The following is an 18,091-nucleotide window of genomic DNA, read 5'->3' as shown; positions in this document are numbered from 1 at the left end:
TCTTGGTCAACAATCATTTATTAAGCACCTAATATATGTCTCATATTTGAACTAGGAGATTTACTTAATTTAATACTTGTGACAACTACATGAGGTAGGTAGTTTCATTGTTTCTCTTTAACAGATGAAACTGAGTCTAGAATTTTTTTCCAATCACAAAAATTTTATTATTCATATGGCTATTAGAAATTAATGTTCTCATCTATTAAGGGCATAAGCCACTTAAGGACTTAAAGGTATTGCTAAGGGTTAATCTCACCTTGCCTCTCCCCTACTTACAACTATTCACTGGCTCAGCATTTCCTTTAGGATTAGGTCTATAATCCTTTTTGTGGTCTACAGAACCCTTCAAGATTTAGCTCCTGTTTCATTGCTCTCCTCTCTTGTTTTTACATTAATATACTCCAGCCATTCTGAACAATCTGTAGTTCACCAGAATTTCTCTTTCACCTATGGGACATTGTAAATGCTGCTCCTGCTGCTTAGGATGCTTTTTCCCACTGCCTCATCTCATGTCTGATTATCTTCACCAGTTCCATCAGGTATCCAATTTATTCAATCATTCATTCATTCATTTGACAAATAATTACCAAGCACCTACCATGTGTCAGACTCTATGGAGTTCTGAGTTCTACAATAGTGAACTCAGTAGCAACATCATCACAGAGCTTACATTCTGTAGGGGGAAACATAACCCCAAAATATAAAAAGTTAAATATATAGTAGCTAATGATGCATACTATAAAGTGAAGTGAGATAGGACTTGTGTACATGGGATAAGGTTGCAATTTTAGAGGGAGTAGCCAGGGAGACCTTCGTGCATTTTAGTAAATACCTGAAGAAATTGGAGGAGCAAGCACAAACCATGATAGTATAGCTTTAAAATGTTCACAAAGTGAGCACATTCATATAATCAGAACCTATATCAAGAAACAGAGCATTACTAACATCCTGGAAGCCCTTCTTGAGCATCTTTCTAGTAATAACCTCTACACATTCTCAGAGGTGACCAATATCACAACTTCTATCACTATAGATTAGATTTTTTTTTTCTGTTTTTAAATTTTTCACTAATGGAATTACACAATTTGTACTCTTTAGTGTCTGGCTTCATTTACACAACATATGTGTGTTATTCATCCATGTTATTGAGTATGCCAGTACTTGTTCATCTTCATCATCATGTAGCATTCCATTGTACAGAAAATATTGTGATTTATTTATGCATGATAATTATTTTTTAATTGACAAAGAAATTTGCAAATATTAACTCATATAATACTATCAGCAACTAAACAAAGTAAATACTTTCATTTTCCCCATTTTAGAATTGAGGAAACAGAGCACAGAGAGATTAAGCTACTTGCCTATGGCAACATAGCAGAATCAGAAAGAAAACCTATTTAATTTTGTCTAGATGCTTCTTTAACCCAGAATTTCAAAAACTTATCTGAGTGAAGAACTTTTTTGTTGTATGACACCTATCAAGTCTATATAACACAGTTTTGGGAATGCTGGACTCAATGGTTTGAAGGTATTTCCAGCTCTAACAATTCCAAGAGTGGCAACTAAACTGGAGCATAAAGAGCACCACGCTGGGAATCAGACCTTACTGTAGTCCTTAGTCTACCAAAACTGCCTTGTGACTTTGGGCAAATCATTTCTCCTCTCTAGACCTCAGAATTCCCATCTATACAGAAACAATTAAATACGTTTTGAAAGCCCTTACATTCTGAGATTCATAGCATGTAACTGAGAATCACAATCTGGAAAGAAAGCAGGTAAGCAATCTGGTCTTGGAAGAAATATTATGGTTATCACAAATGATAAATCCCCTTCAGTCTTACATTAATTCCACATACTTCATCCCCTCAATCCACCAAACTAGCTTATGATTGTGAATAAAAACTGATGAGGATAAAGGCAGCAATAAGACAACTCTTCACTTGGATCCCAACTCAGCCACTTAACCGTTTAAAGCAGTTTAGGGGCTTCCCTGGTGGCGCAGTGGTTGAGAGTCTGCCTGCTAATGCAGGGGACACGGGTTCGAGCGCTGGTCTGGGAAGATCCCACATGCCGCAGAGCAGCTGGGCCCGTGAGCCACAATTACTGAGCCTGCGCGTCTGGAGCCTGTTCTCCGCAACAAGAGAGGCCGGGATAGTGAGAGGCCCGCGCACCGTGATGAAGAGTGGCCCCCACTTGCCACAACTAGAGAAAGCCCTCGCACAGAAACGAAGATCCAACACAGCCATAAATAAATAAATAAATAAATTTTTAAAAAGCAGTTTACTTTTGTTAAACTGCCTAACCTCTCAGAGCCTCTGTTTCTTCTTTTGCAAAACAGAGATAATAATTTCCCAGGAACACTATGAAATATAGTCTCTCAGTGTGTGGCTATGTGCCCATCTAAATTTTAGGCTCTTTTTCCTTAGAGGAAAAGGGGGGAAATGGAGATTGTTGGACAACCAGCAGACTCTGCCACAGTCTGCCGACTCACATACATTTCTCAATCCACATAGAATATATTCAATTCCTCCCCAAAAGAGACAACCCAAAGTTCCATCGAGTTACTGCATCTATCACAAAGTCCAGAATCTTTGGGTAACTTGCAGTCATCCCCTTCAACCCCAGATATGGTTTCCCATGATCCAGTAACCTATAAACTAAAAGATATGTTATCTGTCCCTTGTCCATACCCCAAAACAACAAAATAAAAATATTTTTGTTTCCTAAAAACTCTTTAGGAAAATAAAGTGTGAAAAATGCACAACCGACGCTGGTCTGTAACAATAAATGAATCTTGCTGGGCAGGAGTTGCAAAGACTCCCTGCCCTGATAGTGGAGTTACTTTCTTGGTTAGACACACGTTCTCTTCTTTGAGAGAAACTTTCTCATCCATTATTCTCCATTATCCCTGACTTTACCCTCTGCCAAGTTTTTCTTTGCATATGTACCTGCATGGCCACATCTAAAAATAACTGAAAAAGCATCAGAATCTGGGTCTTTTCCTTTCCAGTTCACATTTCATGTAGCACGTTGCACTGCCCCAGAGCTTTGAATCTGATAAGAGAAGAAGAAACAATCAGAGGTGGCAGTGTAAGAGGAGAGAAGTTTCTGCGTGGCCTAAAGACAGGAAAGTCTTGAAAAGCATAGTGAGAATCTTACACTTAGTGTCTACTAAGCTCCCTATGGACCAAGCACTGGGGCAGAGTAAACAAAAATAGAGTCAAAGGTATCTTATGACAGAGATAAGAGATGCCTCTACTCTTACATAATGGTCAGTTTATACCACAAAACTGACTACATCCATCACCTGTTTCAAAACTTTTCCTACTGATCTTCAGACTAAATGCTATGCTTCCTTATCCTGTCATTCAAGGCTCTTATAATCTGGTTTTCTCATTTTTCTTTCCCCTTGAAAGCTTCTTCCACCCTTGCCCAAGGTATCCTATGTGGCAGCCTGGCTTTACTATTCAATATTCTCCAAATACATCATGCCTTTTTACCCGCTATTATTTCTACCAGACATGTCCTTTCCCACTTTATATTCTTTGTAAGCTCCTATAATCCCACCAGTTCAAATGTCTGTCCCTCTGAGAAATTGTCCATGGTTCTTCCATTCTGATTTAAGCACTCCTACCTCCAGATCTCAACTGGAGTGCATTTTGTAAATACTTGTTTGCAGGAACTGGATCTTATGATTACTATATTCCCCCATGCATGACAGATGCTCAGGAGATGTTTGAGGAAGGAAAAAAGAAAGAGAGGAAGAAAGGAAGGCATAAATGTGAAAATTCTGCAAGGGAAAAAAATGGACTCATTTTGCAATGTCATATATTAACAGTGGGACCTTGGGCACATTGCTTAACCTTAGGATAACTGAGTTCTTGTCTCAGCTCTAATTCTTTCTGGATGTAGGGCAAACCATTTCCCTCTTTGAGCCTTGATTTATTCACCTATAAAATGAGAGTGGACAAAACACAGTGTAAAAGATGCTTTCTTAAGATTTGATGCCTATTTCGAGAAACACTTTTTGAGTGTTTCCTCTATGCAATGCACTTTGTTATGTGTGGGGATACATAAATGAATCAGACACAATTTCTGTCCTGGAGATTGTGCCTCAGTTCCCCATCTTTAAAATGAAGGAGTTTGACAAATGACATCTACAGGCTCTTTGAGCTTGAAGAGTCCAATGATTCTGTGCATGTGAATTGATCTCTGTGTGACCTTAGGTGGATCATTTCACTTCTCCAGCATGAGTTTTCCAATTTGTAAAATTAGATGGTTGGACAATATGATCTCTAAAGGTCTCTTGAGTTCTGGTATTTTTTGGTACTACAGTTTAGATGGTAGATGTGTGCCTATAATGCCTTGCTCCTAGTATTCCTGTGCATCCCTGATTTTCATTGCTGGGGACTTTTGTGGATGAATGTGGGGTTGGGGAGAGGGGCTCATGGATGAGGGAAGGCTTCAGAGCAACCTACACTGGTTGCTTTGACTGCCTTCCCCCACCCCACTAGCTTGTGTGTCCTGGAGTAGGAATGCCCATATAGAACTGGCCATGGATGGGCCCCTTTCTTGAGGTCCAGCCAGGTCCTATCAGAGTATGGGGAGAAATGTCTAGTCAGCCATGCCAGCTTTGCTAGAAGCCAGAAAATTTTCTAAATGTGTGCTCAGCTACAAAAAGCAGGATTAGTAAATAAGGAAATGAATAAATCAAAGGAATTTGTTCTTGCTGATCAGGTATATATTCATTCTCATTCTCTCTCTCTCTCTCTCTCTCTCTCGCTCCTCATTTTTTATCCTTAGAAATATTTCTAGAGTCAAGGACATGAGTGATGGTGACTGAGAGATGACCCCATCAGTCAGCCCATAGTTCTTCTCCTGGACTGCGACACAGATTGTGTGGGGCTCCCTCCTTGCCCTGTTGTGCCTTGAGGTTCAACCAGCCTGGTTTCCTTACTGCTGTCGGCAAAGACTCCTGAATAGCTTATTCTCTAGAAAGCCTATCCTGATCGCTGGCCAAGAACACTGTGACCCCAGCAGCAAGGTAACCATGGATGGAACAAAGGAATGACTGACAAGAACTGACCTGAACCCAGCAGCTTTGATCTAGGCAAGCATTGGCTGATAGTGAGAACTCAACTAGGGAAACTAGAAACCATGAAGTCATAGCACCACAGCATGTCCCAGCTTGAAGTAGTTGGTGGTGAACACTTAAGGGACCATGAGGTGAAGGAACACAGACTGTGAACCAAGAGACCTGGGTTAAAAATCCATCTCTCGTCATATTCGAGCTGTGTGAATTGGGCAACTCATTTCAGCTCTCTGAGTCTCATTTTGTTTTCATTTTTGTTTTTACCAATGAGCTTGGTATGAGGACCCCAGTATAAATCAAGAATAGGGGTTGACAAAATTTTAAAGGGCCATATAGTAAATATTTTAGGTGTTGTGAGGCATTTGATCTTTGTAGCAGCTACTCATTTCTGCCCTTAGAACATTAAAGCAGCCATACATAATAAGTAAATGAATGGGCACGGCTGTGTTCTAGTATAACCTTATTTACAAAAATAAGCAGTGGGCTATATTTGGCCCATATGTTATAATTTGTAGATCTCTGGTCAAGAAGGTGAAATGGTTTCCTAAAAAACAAATTTCATTTTAGGATTTATTAATAGAGTTATTTAGTTAGTATATAGTATATAGTTAGTTATTTATTAATAGAGATTTTTCAGAGCAGAGGAGGTGACATTCTTCTTTATTCTATATTGTCCAGCAAGTATTCTGTTTCCAGCTCTGGCCCTCACTCTTCAAAAATGATACAGGAAAAGAAGAGTGGGTACAGATGAGAGGTCAGTAGGGTGAAGAGGTGGCAAGGTCCCAGGCTCTGTGTAGAGTCATTGAATGAACTGGAGCTCAGCCCTTGTGACAGGGCAGACAGAAAAGACAGAGTCTGTGTGGTACCAAGGAGCTACAACCCATAGGTGGAAGCCACAGAGTGAAGGAGTTCATTCTGCACTAGGAAAACCTTTGTAAGGAGATGTCTACTCATGAGTTCCTGTAACTGTAGGTGTCCAAGCAGGGCTTGAAAGACTGGTTGGGTGGAAATGCTTAGAAGGAATCAGGTTGGGGATTAGATAAGCTGAATTTGGAGGTTTGGTCAAATCCTAAGCTTCTGTTTTGCCTGCCCTGTCTACTAGACAAAAGACAGAGAAGTGCTTTGTGAAGTTGATTTTATTCATTTATCTAACATCTGAGCACTATTTGGGGCCAGGCACTATGCTAAATTACTGGGGCACCAAAGTGCAAATCCAGGCCACCAAGCTATTAAAGAGATCATAAACTCATCACCCATAATTTTACAGAGGATTATACTGAAACACAGAAGCTCCTGTAAAAATTAAAAGGGGTGGATTTACCATAAATATGGAAACCTATGGGCCAGCAGCAAGGCCTTAGCTCTCCCTTCCACAGATTAAGTCTAAGAGCAGTAGAGCACAGGTGGCATTTATCTGATTTGGAGCACTCCTACACAAGCTGAGGTGATAGATAGTGCTTTACAGACTGAAATGAATCAGTTGAATAGAAGTAGCAGAAAATCAGCAACAAGTGTCCTTATTTATAACAATTCACTCCAGGGTAGCAGCCCCTGGAAGCACAATGCAGCATACTGCTCTAAGGGTGGAGCTGATCTTTAGACTCTTAAGAGGTCTCAGTTCAGTTTGACCCCAGTGGGAGTTCCTTCAGTTTCCCAATCTGTTCAGTTGCCCAATTTCATTGTATCCAAGTGTTTCTAGAATGTAGAGTACGGCTGAAAGACTTATCAGTACTCTGGGATCCAGACATCACAGCCACCCAATCTTATTCCTTGAGTTTTTTCCTGACTCCTAGAATTATAATATAGATTGAGCATGTAAGATTTAAGCTATCCCCAAAGTCATCAAGAGGAGCCTCTCCTTTGAAAGACTCATTCATCCTTTCTATACCATGCTCCCAAATCTCTGAAAGAGGCAGCATGGTGGAAGATATGAGCTTCAAAGTCACGTAAATCTGGCTTAAAATCCTGATCAACTATTGGGTTGTCCAAAAAGTTCGTTCGGGCTTTTCCATAACACAGAAAACCCGAACGAACGTTTTGGACAGCACAATATTTACTAGCTATGTGGATCTTACGCAAGTCACATTTACCCGCTGAACCTCCATGTCTTTCCCTGTAAAATGAGAGTAACAATATATAACTCACAGGTTTATTGCAAATATTTTAATACTACATCAAAAAGCCTAGTACAGTGCCTGTCATATAGTAAAAAATTAAATATTATCGAGAAACTGCATGCTTATTGCAGGCAGCTCTCTGGGATTTAGTTCCAACATGGGCATTAACTGGTTGTGTAACCTTGAGCAAGTCAGATCATTAATTGGGAGTTCAGTTTTCTCACTGAGATATTAACAGTATGTATTTTCCAAGGTATATAGAAAAATAGATGAGCTAAATATATTAAATGTACCTCTCACATGGTCTATCATATAGTAGGTATTTTTGCTAATTGTTGTGAAATCTTATTCAGTCCTCTGCTCACTGTATTGGCCCCCAGGGGTTTTCATGGGCAGCTTGGTGGAGTGACTGTACTCTTCCACTTCCACAGGATGATGATCTGATACCCTAATAAGTTAAGCTTGGTTATGGTGAGGTCAGACTGTCCCAGGGATTCCTGGAAGACAGAAAAAGGCCTAGCACCCCAAGAAAGCCTACTGGCCAGAGCATGACTCTTTCCTTGGCCCATTCTTGTGTACTTATTACCTCTCCCTTTGCCCTTCTCATACATTTCCCCTCACCAGCAACTGGCATAAGTTAAAAGTTGGTGGTGAGTTGGTGGAAAGTGGGGCAGGGGAGAAAGGGAAAGTTGGTAAGAAGCTGTGCCATTCGTCTATTGATGAGCATTTGACTAGGAGTCAAAGATTCTGGTTTCTGATCTACCTTCTGCTAACTTACTCAATGACTCTGGATAAGTCTCTTCCCATCTCTACCTGTAAAATGGTCTCTTCTGGCTCAGGACCTCTCAGGCTCTGATTTTCTAAGAATCTGAGAAAGTACTGGACTCATAGGAAAACAACTTAAAATAGGGACATCTGATTTTGTTGGTTACTTTCAGAGAAAATTTTGGAAGTTATCTGACACTTCAATAGATACATGAATCTTTTATATGATCCTGTGGGCAGGGGGGATAGACTTAATGATGTCCTTGAAAATGCTGAGATCGATAACTTAGGCTGTGGAAGACATTTCAATTCGAGAAAGATAGAAGTCTGATAAGCATTCTGGGAAACCTGGGGCTGCCCAGGCCTTGCCCTAGATTAGGAAGGGCTAGAGTGAGCCAGCAGCAGGCAAGATGCCACCACATCATTCCAGAACAGTGTTTTGTGAAAGTGACCTGGGTTTTTGCCTAAGAATGGTTTCTGACCTTCATTTAACCCCATTAAATTTAGATTCAAACCTCAGGAGCTTCATTTCCTAGCTGTGTGACCTTGGTTATTAGTTAAGAGACCTCTGAGAACTCTGAATGGAAGGAAGTAAAGTTGGCATCCTAAAACTTTAAGTAATCTTAAAACTGGTAGTTCCTAAAACTTCTAGATCACAGACCCCTTTGAGAGTTGGTCAAAAGCTATGGTCTTCCTGCTCCTTAGAAAAATATTGACTTACAAAAAATTGTGTTTTACCATGTACTCTAGTTTAAATCTCCTGCCTTAAAGAACAAGAGGAAAACAACTGAATGTATATGTTTATTTTTTTTTAAATGTGTCTATTAGAAAGGGTCATAGAGATTGAGGTGGAGAGTGTGTGGAGAAGAACCTGTCTGTTATAAAAAGAAAACAGAAACAAAGGGGCTGGTATGGGCACCAAATGGGGAAACGATGCACTGGTCCCCAAATTTTACATATTCTGGTTTAATTTACAAAACCATCCTAATTTTGGCCATAGCTACTTCAGGAACATTTCATAAATTCATTGAACTTCCATGGCTCTGATTCTTTATTCAATGGACAAATTTATGACTATAGAGTAACCATTTGGCAGTCTGAGGGAATATACCCAGAGACATTTTGGGATCCCAAAATCTGAGGACTTTACTAACTGATGTGTAAAGGCATGGTACACAACTGGGCCTACTTACAATTGTGTGATATGTGCCCACACCATAGTCATGCCATCTACATGATTCCAATTCATGCCAAGAACTTTTGTATGATACAACTTCATTCTCATAACCATTCTGAAATGTAGAATTTAATATTCTTGTTTCATAATTTGCACTTCTTGAGCTGTGAGCGTTTCCAAAGCACTTTCATATCCCTCGATCTCAATTAAACCTCATGACAACCTTCAAAGCAGTCTAAGCATTATGTCTTGTTGTTTGTGTAGGCTCCTGCTCAGTCTGCAGGACAGATCATAGAATGACAGCTTCTGTCACATATAAGCCTGTGTGCTCCTGTTTGCTCCTAAGCACAGTGAAAACAGGGGATTCCTTTCAAAGTCAATCTTCTAACTACCCAGAGCCTCCTTTTGAGGGTCAAGATTCTCCTCACAAAAATTTACAGAATCACAGATGAGAGAGCCTCAGGGATCACAGTCCAGGGGTTATTAACTAATATTACATGTCAAAACCTCCTGAGGATGAGATGAGGGGTGGGGACTGACAACATCCCCCCAACTCTGACCCTCACCACCCCACCCTAATCATAAGCAAAGCCTTGCTCAGAAGGTCTTTTTCCCCATGGGCCTTACCAGAGCAGCCAGGTGGAACTAGCAAGAGGGATCCTGACACAATAAACACCTAGCCTGAGAACCACTATGCATCTCCTACAGGCAGAGATTTCCTACCAAACATGGGTCCAAGGGCCAGGAAGACTCTTTGTTCCTATAACTTCATGATCCTGAAACTCCCCTCTCCCAAAGAGAGACAGCAAATGGCCCTGCCTGGGAAAACACATTCCATCATTTGGGCAGCATCAGCAGAGACCAAATGGAGACCCCACCAACACCAAAATACCACCACAAAGGCTCTGCTCAAAACCAGAGCAACAAAAGTAGAACAGGACCTACATGCTGAACCTAAACAAGGTGACTGCCTGCTAAAACAAAATGTTTAAATAGGATCAAGAGTCCCCTAAAATAATAGACAAAATGTCCAGGATACAGATTGAAAATCACCCATTATAATGACAAGCAAGAAAAATCACAACATAAATGAGAAAACACAACCAACTGATGCCAACATAAAAATGAATCACATGTCAAAACATCAAAGATTTTAAAGCAGCCATCATAAAAGAAAACAAAAATTTAACATATTTATTGGAGTATAATTGCTTTACAATGGTGTGTTAGTTTCTGCTTTATAACAAAGTGAATCAGCTATACGTATACATATATCCCCATATCTCCTCCCTCTTGCATCTCCCTCCCACCCTCCCTATCCTACCCCTCTAGGAAAGTTTTTAATTCTCTTGAAAACATGAAAAAAAACTTAAAAATCTCAATAAAAAATATGAATCAGGAAATAAATAATAAAATGGCAGACATGCTCAAGAATCAAATAAAAATTCTAGAAATGAAAAAAAATAGAAACAAAAAGATTGCTGTATGAACTAAATAGTAGAGTGGAAATGGCAGAGGATGGAATTAGTGAACTTGAGGAAAGATCAATTGAAAGTGCTCAATCTTAATAACAGAGATAAAACAGACAGAAAAACAAATGAACAGAACCTTGGGGACCTGTGGGATAATAACAAAAGGTGCACCATTTGTATCATTGGAGTCCTAGAAAGGGAAGAAAAACAGAGTGGGAATAAAAGAGTATTAGAAGAAATAACGGCTGAAAACTTCTCAAATTTGACTAAAGATACAAACCTACAGATGCAAGATAATGAGAGAACCCAAACAGAAGTAACCCAAATAAATTTATGACAAGAAACATCAAAATTACACTTCTGAAAACTAAAGAAAAAGAACATTTTTAAAGTAGCCAAGAGAGAAAAGAGGCAATAACTATACGAAAAGGCCAAGATTAAAAACAATGGATTTCTCATCTAAAATCATGGATGTCAGAGAGAAATGGCATAATATTTTTAAGTGATGAAAGAAAAAAAACCCTGTCAATCATTAATTTTATATCTGGTGAAACCATCCTTCAGGAATAAAAGGGGAATAAAACGTAGTCAGACAAAGGAAAACTAAAAGAATTTGCCACTAGCAGATGTACCCTTAAAGATTGGCTAAAGGAAGTTCTTCAAATATAAGGAAACATTAAAAAAAAAAAAAGAAACCTAGAACATCAAGAAAGAAGAAGCAACAGAGAAAGAGGAGAAATTTGAGCACAGACAATAGATTATTCTTTGCCTCATGAGTTTTTAATCATTTTTGATGACTAGAAAAAACTATAACACTATCTGATACTCAACACAATGATCATTTACAGTGAGGAAGATTTCTACTCTTCACACATCACCTAGTGATAAAATGTTAATATTAGTTAGTACCAGTAGACTGATAAGATTTAGGTTAATACACAGAGCAACCACTGCAAAAACTATACAAAATGTTAACACTAAAAAAATAAATAAATAAATAAATAAATAAAGCACTATCAGTCAATCAATATGGATTTCTACAAAAACTGTTCAAGTAACCTACAGGCAAGAAAAGAATGAGAAATAGAGGAAACAAACAGGAAACAGTAAAAAAGCAGACTTATGTTCAACTACATCAATAATTCCCTTAAATGTAAATGTAAACCATAATGTAAACTACATACACTAACCAAAAGACAGAAACTAGCAGAGTAGATAAAAATATGACCCAACTGCATACTATTCAAGGAAACACACTTGAAAGCAAAGACATAGGGAAATTGAATATAAAAGGAAGAAACAAAATATACCAAAAAATATTAATCATAAAGAAGCAGAAGTGGCTAAATTAATATCTGATAAAATTATTTAAGAGGTGTGATGAACCTAAAGTAGTGCTAAGAGTGAAATTCATAAATCTAAATCTTACATTTATAAACAAGGTAAATTCTCAAAGCAATAATTTAAGTTCCTAACTCAAGAAACTAGGGGGAAAAAAGATCAAACTAAACCCAAAATAAGCAGAATAAAGGAAATATTAAAGATGAGAGCAGAAATCAATGTTATTGAAATCAGCATAACAATAGGAAAAAACCAATAATACAAAAAGTTGTTCCTTTGAAAAAAAATCGGTAAAATTTCTAAACCTCTATCAAAACCGACAAAAATAAGAGAGAACCAAAACATTAACATTAGGAATGAAATAGGGAATAATGCTACAGATCTTCCAACCATTAAAAGGATAATAATGGAGTACTCAACTTTGACATCTTATAAGAAATGGATCTGTTCCTTGAAAACTACAAACTACCACATCTCAACCAAGATGAAAGAGGTTTTCTCAATAGTCTTATAACCAAAAGAAATTGAGCTCAGAATTTAAAAACTCCAAAAAAGAAATTTCCTGACCTATATAGTTTCACTGTATTATCAAACAAGCACCAATTCTCCATATTCTCTCCAAGAAAATAGAAGAGAAAAACACTTCCCAACTTATTTTATGAGAACAGTATTACTCTGATACCAAAACCAGACAAAAAATGTCAATATTTTTAAAGTAAACTACATAGATACAAAAGTGCAGAACAAAATATTAGCAAACCACATCCAACAATGTGACCAAATGGGATTCGTTCCTGGTATGCAATGTTGGTTCAACTTTTGAAATCAATGAATGAAATCCACCATATCAATAGGCTAAAGAAGAAAAAGCATATGGTGATATCAATTAATGCAGAAAGGCATCTATTCATGATAAAAACTCTCAAGAAATTAAGAATAGGAATAATTAGACCTTGATAAAAATCATCTCCAAAATCCTACAGCTAACGTCATATTTGATGGTGAAAGACTGAGAGCTTTCTCCTATGCTCGGAACAAGACAAGGATGCCCACTCTTATCACTAATCCAACATATAAATTGGAATTCTGCCCACTTAAATAAAACAAGAAGAAGAAATAAAAGGCATAAAGATTGGAAATGTAGAAATAAAACCGTTCTTATTTAGAGATGGCATGATTTTTTTATGTAGAAATCTCAATGAATCTACAAAAGTAATAAGTGATTTCAACAAGGTTTCAGGATACAAGATCAACACACAGAAATCAAGACATTTCTACTTGCTAAGAATGGCAATGGGTAATAAACCAGAATTAAAAACATTTACAGTCACTCTAAATAAAATGAAATACTTTGATATACACTTAACAAAACGTGTATAGGTTATATATAATGAAAATTGCAAAATGGTGAAAAAATCAAGAAAATCTAAATAAATGGGGAGAGACACACTGTGTTTATGGATTGGATGACAACACAGTAAATATGTCATTTCTCCCCCAAATTGATCTATAGGTTTAATTCAATTATTTTTGAAATACCTGAGTTTTTTATAGACATAAAAAAGCTTATTCTTCAGAATTTCAATAGATCTGAATCCCAAGTTTTCCACGTACTAGTTGACTGATGATGAGCATATGACTCTATGCCTTCTCAGTTTGATCACCTGTAAAATAGAGAAAATAATAGTAACCACCTTTAAAGTGTTATTGGAGGATGGCACCTGATGGCATAGATAAAGTGTTAAGGATGGTGCTATGGCAGAGACTGGCTAGCTGTTTAAAAAACAATCCCTTTTCCTCCTGATCATACAGATATTCTACATTTCCCAGCCTCCTTTGCAGTTAGGTATAGTCATATAACTGAGATGTGTGGAAGTGACACGCATGACTTACAGCCTTCACCCATTAAAACCTCCCAGAAACTAGCTTCCCTCTATTTCTCCATCTCATATCAAGCAGATAAGGAGTCCAAGGATGAAATGAGTTTGAACCCCAGTTGTGTTGGTTATTCTTTATTAGCTCTCCTAGATCCACTCTCTACCCTCCAATACCATGTTGTGCTCCCTTAGAGGTTACCTCTATTGACTGCATCATTTGGACTTCTAAGTTCATGTCCTTTTCACTACACTCTCCACACACTCACATACACATCAAATGCTGAAGTACTTCCATACCAATTAATAAGTAGCTGCTTCCCCCATCCCTCAGTTTTGTGAGGCCTACCATTTTTCTCCTTTACTACTTTAACACCCTTTAGTGAGGTCACCTAACCATCCAAGACGCTATCTGAGAGTACCTCACGATACTCACTGTTGCTACTATGGTCATCTACACAGTGTTTACAGCCCAGCATTATGATTAGGAATTTCTTCTGTCTCTAGGCACTGTGACATTGTGTTGAAGTCCCCAAGGAAAGGTTTGGCTAGGGAGAGAGAAACAAATTACCACAGTGTATTTACAGCCCTTGCCCTCTTTGACACCCAAGGTTTTGTGAATGGGCCAAACTTATCTTTTCAATAGCTTTTCCCTTAGAATGGGTCTTTTTCTCAGAAATCTCCTCTGTGTCTTTTATACCAAGTGATTACGAGTGGGTGCACCTTACAGATTGGCTAAATGTGTTTGAATGATATAGTTGGGCTCAAGCTGCATCCAGAGTAATACTTAAGAGCCAACCTATTTCTAGCCCATCTGGGTTTAAACCTTGGCTCTAGCATTTCCTAGTTGTGTAATTTTGGCCAAGTTACTTAACTCCTCTATATCTGTTTTTTCGTTAGTAAAATGGCACAATTCCTCACCTATAAAATTGATTTTGGTGTAGATTTAATGAGAAAATATATGAAAGACACTCAGAATGATATCTGGAACATAAGTGTACAATAAAAGATAGCTCTTAATATTCACACATAGTTGAAGAGATAGGATCAGAGAGGGAGAGTAAGTTACCCAGAGTCCAGCTCCAAAGCCTATGCTGTTCCAATTTTCCTAGAGTCTGGATTTCCAAGTTCTCAAGCCTGGAGTCTTCCAGATCACTGCACTGCCTCTCCCATCCAGAGGACAGAGGCAGCTATCACCATCTACATATCTCAGTGTGTCCAAGCCTCTCTACATGACAGGAACCCATTTGATTAAAGATGCTGAAGTAAAGTAGTCACCACATCATTGTGGTAGAAGTCCTTCCCCTTGCCCATGAAATTATATTCTATCATTCCCTGTCCTCGGCACATTTTTGAAACCTCTCTCCTGACAAAAACGACAAGAATTTGGGCCTCTATTCTAGTACTCGTGGCTGTAAACTATGTATTCTAGTTGGCTGTACACTACTGTTACTTCATCTATTAAAATATGGTTTACAAACAAACTGAGTTCAAAAGGGTCCGTAATGAAAGTGATCTTCAAATTTTTATACTCTGTAAATATAAAATACATTTTACATTTGACCTGACACATACACATATAACTGAATCAAACTTTCATAACTACCCACCCAATGTGTGCTGCATTCTGATATTTTATTCTCTATTTCATACTACTGTTTCATTTTTAATGTTTTTTATTTATTGGTTTCAGTTTTCTCATATATTTCTTTAACATCTTTATTGGAGTATAATTGCTTTACAAAGGTCTGTTTCTACTTTATAACAAAGTGAATCAGCTATACATATACATATATCACCATATCTCCTCCCTCTTGTGTCTCCCTCCCACTCCCCCTATCCCACCCCTCTAGGTGGTCACAAAGCACTGAGCTGATCTCCCTGTGCTATGTGGCTGCTTCCCACTAGCTATCTGTTTTACATTTGGCAGTGTATATATGTCCATGCCACTCTCTCACTTCATCTCAGCTTACCCTTCCCCCTCGCCGTGTCCTCAATTCCAGTCTCTACATCTGTGTCTTTATTGCTGCCCTGCCTTAAGTTTCTTCAGAACTTTTTTTTTTTTCTAGAGTCCATATATATGTGTTAGCATATGGTTTTTCTCTTTCGGACTTACTTCATGCTGTATGACTGTCTCTAGGTCCATCCACCTCACTACAAACAACTCAATTTCGTTTCTTTTTATGGCTGAGTAATATTCCATTGTATATATGTGCCACATCTTCTTTATCCATTCATCTGTCGATGGACACTTAGGTTGCTTCCATGTCCTGGCTATTGTAAATAGAACTGCAATGAACACTGTGGTACATGACTCTGTTCAAATTATGGTTTTCTCAGGGTGTATGCCCAGTAGTGGGATTCCTGTGTCATATGGTAGTTCTATTTTTAGTTTTTTAAGGAAGCTCCATACTGTTCTCCAGAGTGGTTGTATAAATTTACATTCCCACCAAGAGTGCAAGCGGGTTCCCTTTTCTCCACACCCTCTCCAGCTTTATTGTTTGTAGATATTTTGATGATGGCCATCCTGAAAGGTGTGAGGTGATACCTAATTGCCGTTTTGATTTGAATTTCTCTAAAGATTAGTGATGTTGAGCATCCTTTCATGTGTTTGTTGGCAATCTGTATATCTTCTTTGGAGAAATGTCTATTTAGGTCTTCTGCCCATTTTTGGATTGGGTTGTTTGATTTTTTGATATTGAGCTGCTTCTATATTTTGGAGATTAATCCATTGTCAGTTGCTTCATTTGCAAATATTTTCTCCCATAGTGAGGGTTGTCTTTTCTTCTAGTTTATGGTTTCCTTTTCTGTGCAAAAGCTTTAAAGTTTCATTAGGTACCATTTGTTTATTTCTGGTTTTATTTCCATTTCTCTAGGAGGTGGGTAAAAAAGGATCTTGCTGTGATTTATGTCATACAGTGTTCTGCCTATGTTTTCCTCTAAGAATTTTATACTGCCTGGCCTTACATTTAGGTCTTTAACCCATTTTTAGTTTATTTTGTGTATGATGTTAGGGAGTGTTCTACCTTCATTCTTTTACATGTAGCTGTCCACTTTTCCCGTCACTGCTTATTGAAGAGGCTGTCTTTTCTCCATTGTATATTCTTGCTTACTTTATCAAAGATAAGGTGACCATAAGTGTGTGGGTTTATCTCTATGCTTTCTATTCTGTTCCATTGATCTATATTTCTGGTTTTGTGCCCGTAACATACTGTCTTAATTACTGTAGCTTCGTAGTATAGTCTGAAATCAGGGAGCCTGATTCCTCCTGCTCCATTTTTCTTTCTCAAGATTGCTTTGTCCATTCTCTACGTGGACTTGAGGACCCAGGGAGTGGGAAGAGTAAGCTGGGACGAAGTGAGAGAGTGGCATTGACATATATATACTACCAAATGTAAAATAGATAGCTAGTGGAAAGCAGCTGCACAGCACAGGGAGATCAACTTGGTGCTTTGTGACCACATATAGGGGTGGAATACAGAGGGTGGGGGGGGAGACGCACGAGGGAGGTGATATGGGGTTATATTTATACGTATAGCTGATTCACTTTGTTATAAAGCAGAAACTAACACAGCATTATAAAGAAGTTATACTCTAATAAAGGTGTTTGAGAAATGGAAATCAAAACTGCAATGAGATGTCATCTCACACCAGTCAGAATGGCCATCATAAAAAAATCTACAAACAATAAATGCTGGAGAGAGTGTGGAGAAAATGGAACCCTCTTGCACTGTTGGTGGGAATGTAAATTGATATAGTCATTATGGAGAACAGTATGGAGGTTCCTTAAAAATCTAAAAGTAGAACTACCATATGACCCAGCCATCCCACTACTGGGCATATACCTGAGAAAACCATAATTCAAAAAGAGTCATGTACCACAATGTTCATTGAGGCTCTATTTACAATAGCCAGGACATGGAAGCAACCTAAGTGTCCATCAACAGATGAATGGGTAAAGAAGATGTGGCACATATATACAATGGAATATTAAACAGCCATAAAAAGAAATGAAATTGAGTTATTTGTAGTAAGGTGGATGGACATAGAGTCTGTCATACAGAGTAAAGTAAGTCAGAAAGAGAATAACAAATACACTATGCTAACACATATATATGGAATATAAAAAAATATGTCATGAAAACCCTAGGAGCAGAATGGGAATAAAGACATGCAGACCTACTAGAGAAAGGACTTGAGGACACAGGGAGGGGGAAGGGTAAGCTGGGACAAAGTGAGAGAGTGGC

The 18,091-nt window shown here is 38.2% G+C and overlaps 1 long non-coding RNA gene across 1 annotated transcript in view; it reads left to right on the top strand.

The window, feature by feature from the left end:
• Window positions 1-17,637, top strand: part of LOC309651895 — a 521,021-nt gene extending 503,384 nt beyond the window's left edge. Inside the window, exon 2 of the long non-coding RNA XR_014258445.1 lies at window positions 1,989-17,637. This is a non-coding gene — a long non-coding RNA (uncharacterized lncRNA). The remainder of the gene's footprint in view (window positions 1-1,988) is intronic.
• The last annotated feature ends 454 nt before the right edge of the window (window positions 17,638-18,091 follow it).

Source organism: Balaenoptera physalus (genome assembly GCF_965194825.1).
Source record: "Balaenoptera physalus genome assembly, chromosome: X".
In the NCBI taxonomy this organism is placed as follows: Eukaryota; Metazoa; Chordata; class Mammalia; order Artiodactyla; family Balaenopteridae; genus Balaenoptera; species Balaenoptera physalus.
The sequence above is the reverse complement of the archived record's forward strand: the minus strand, read 5'-3'. Positions and strand labels throughout refer to the sequence as shown.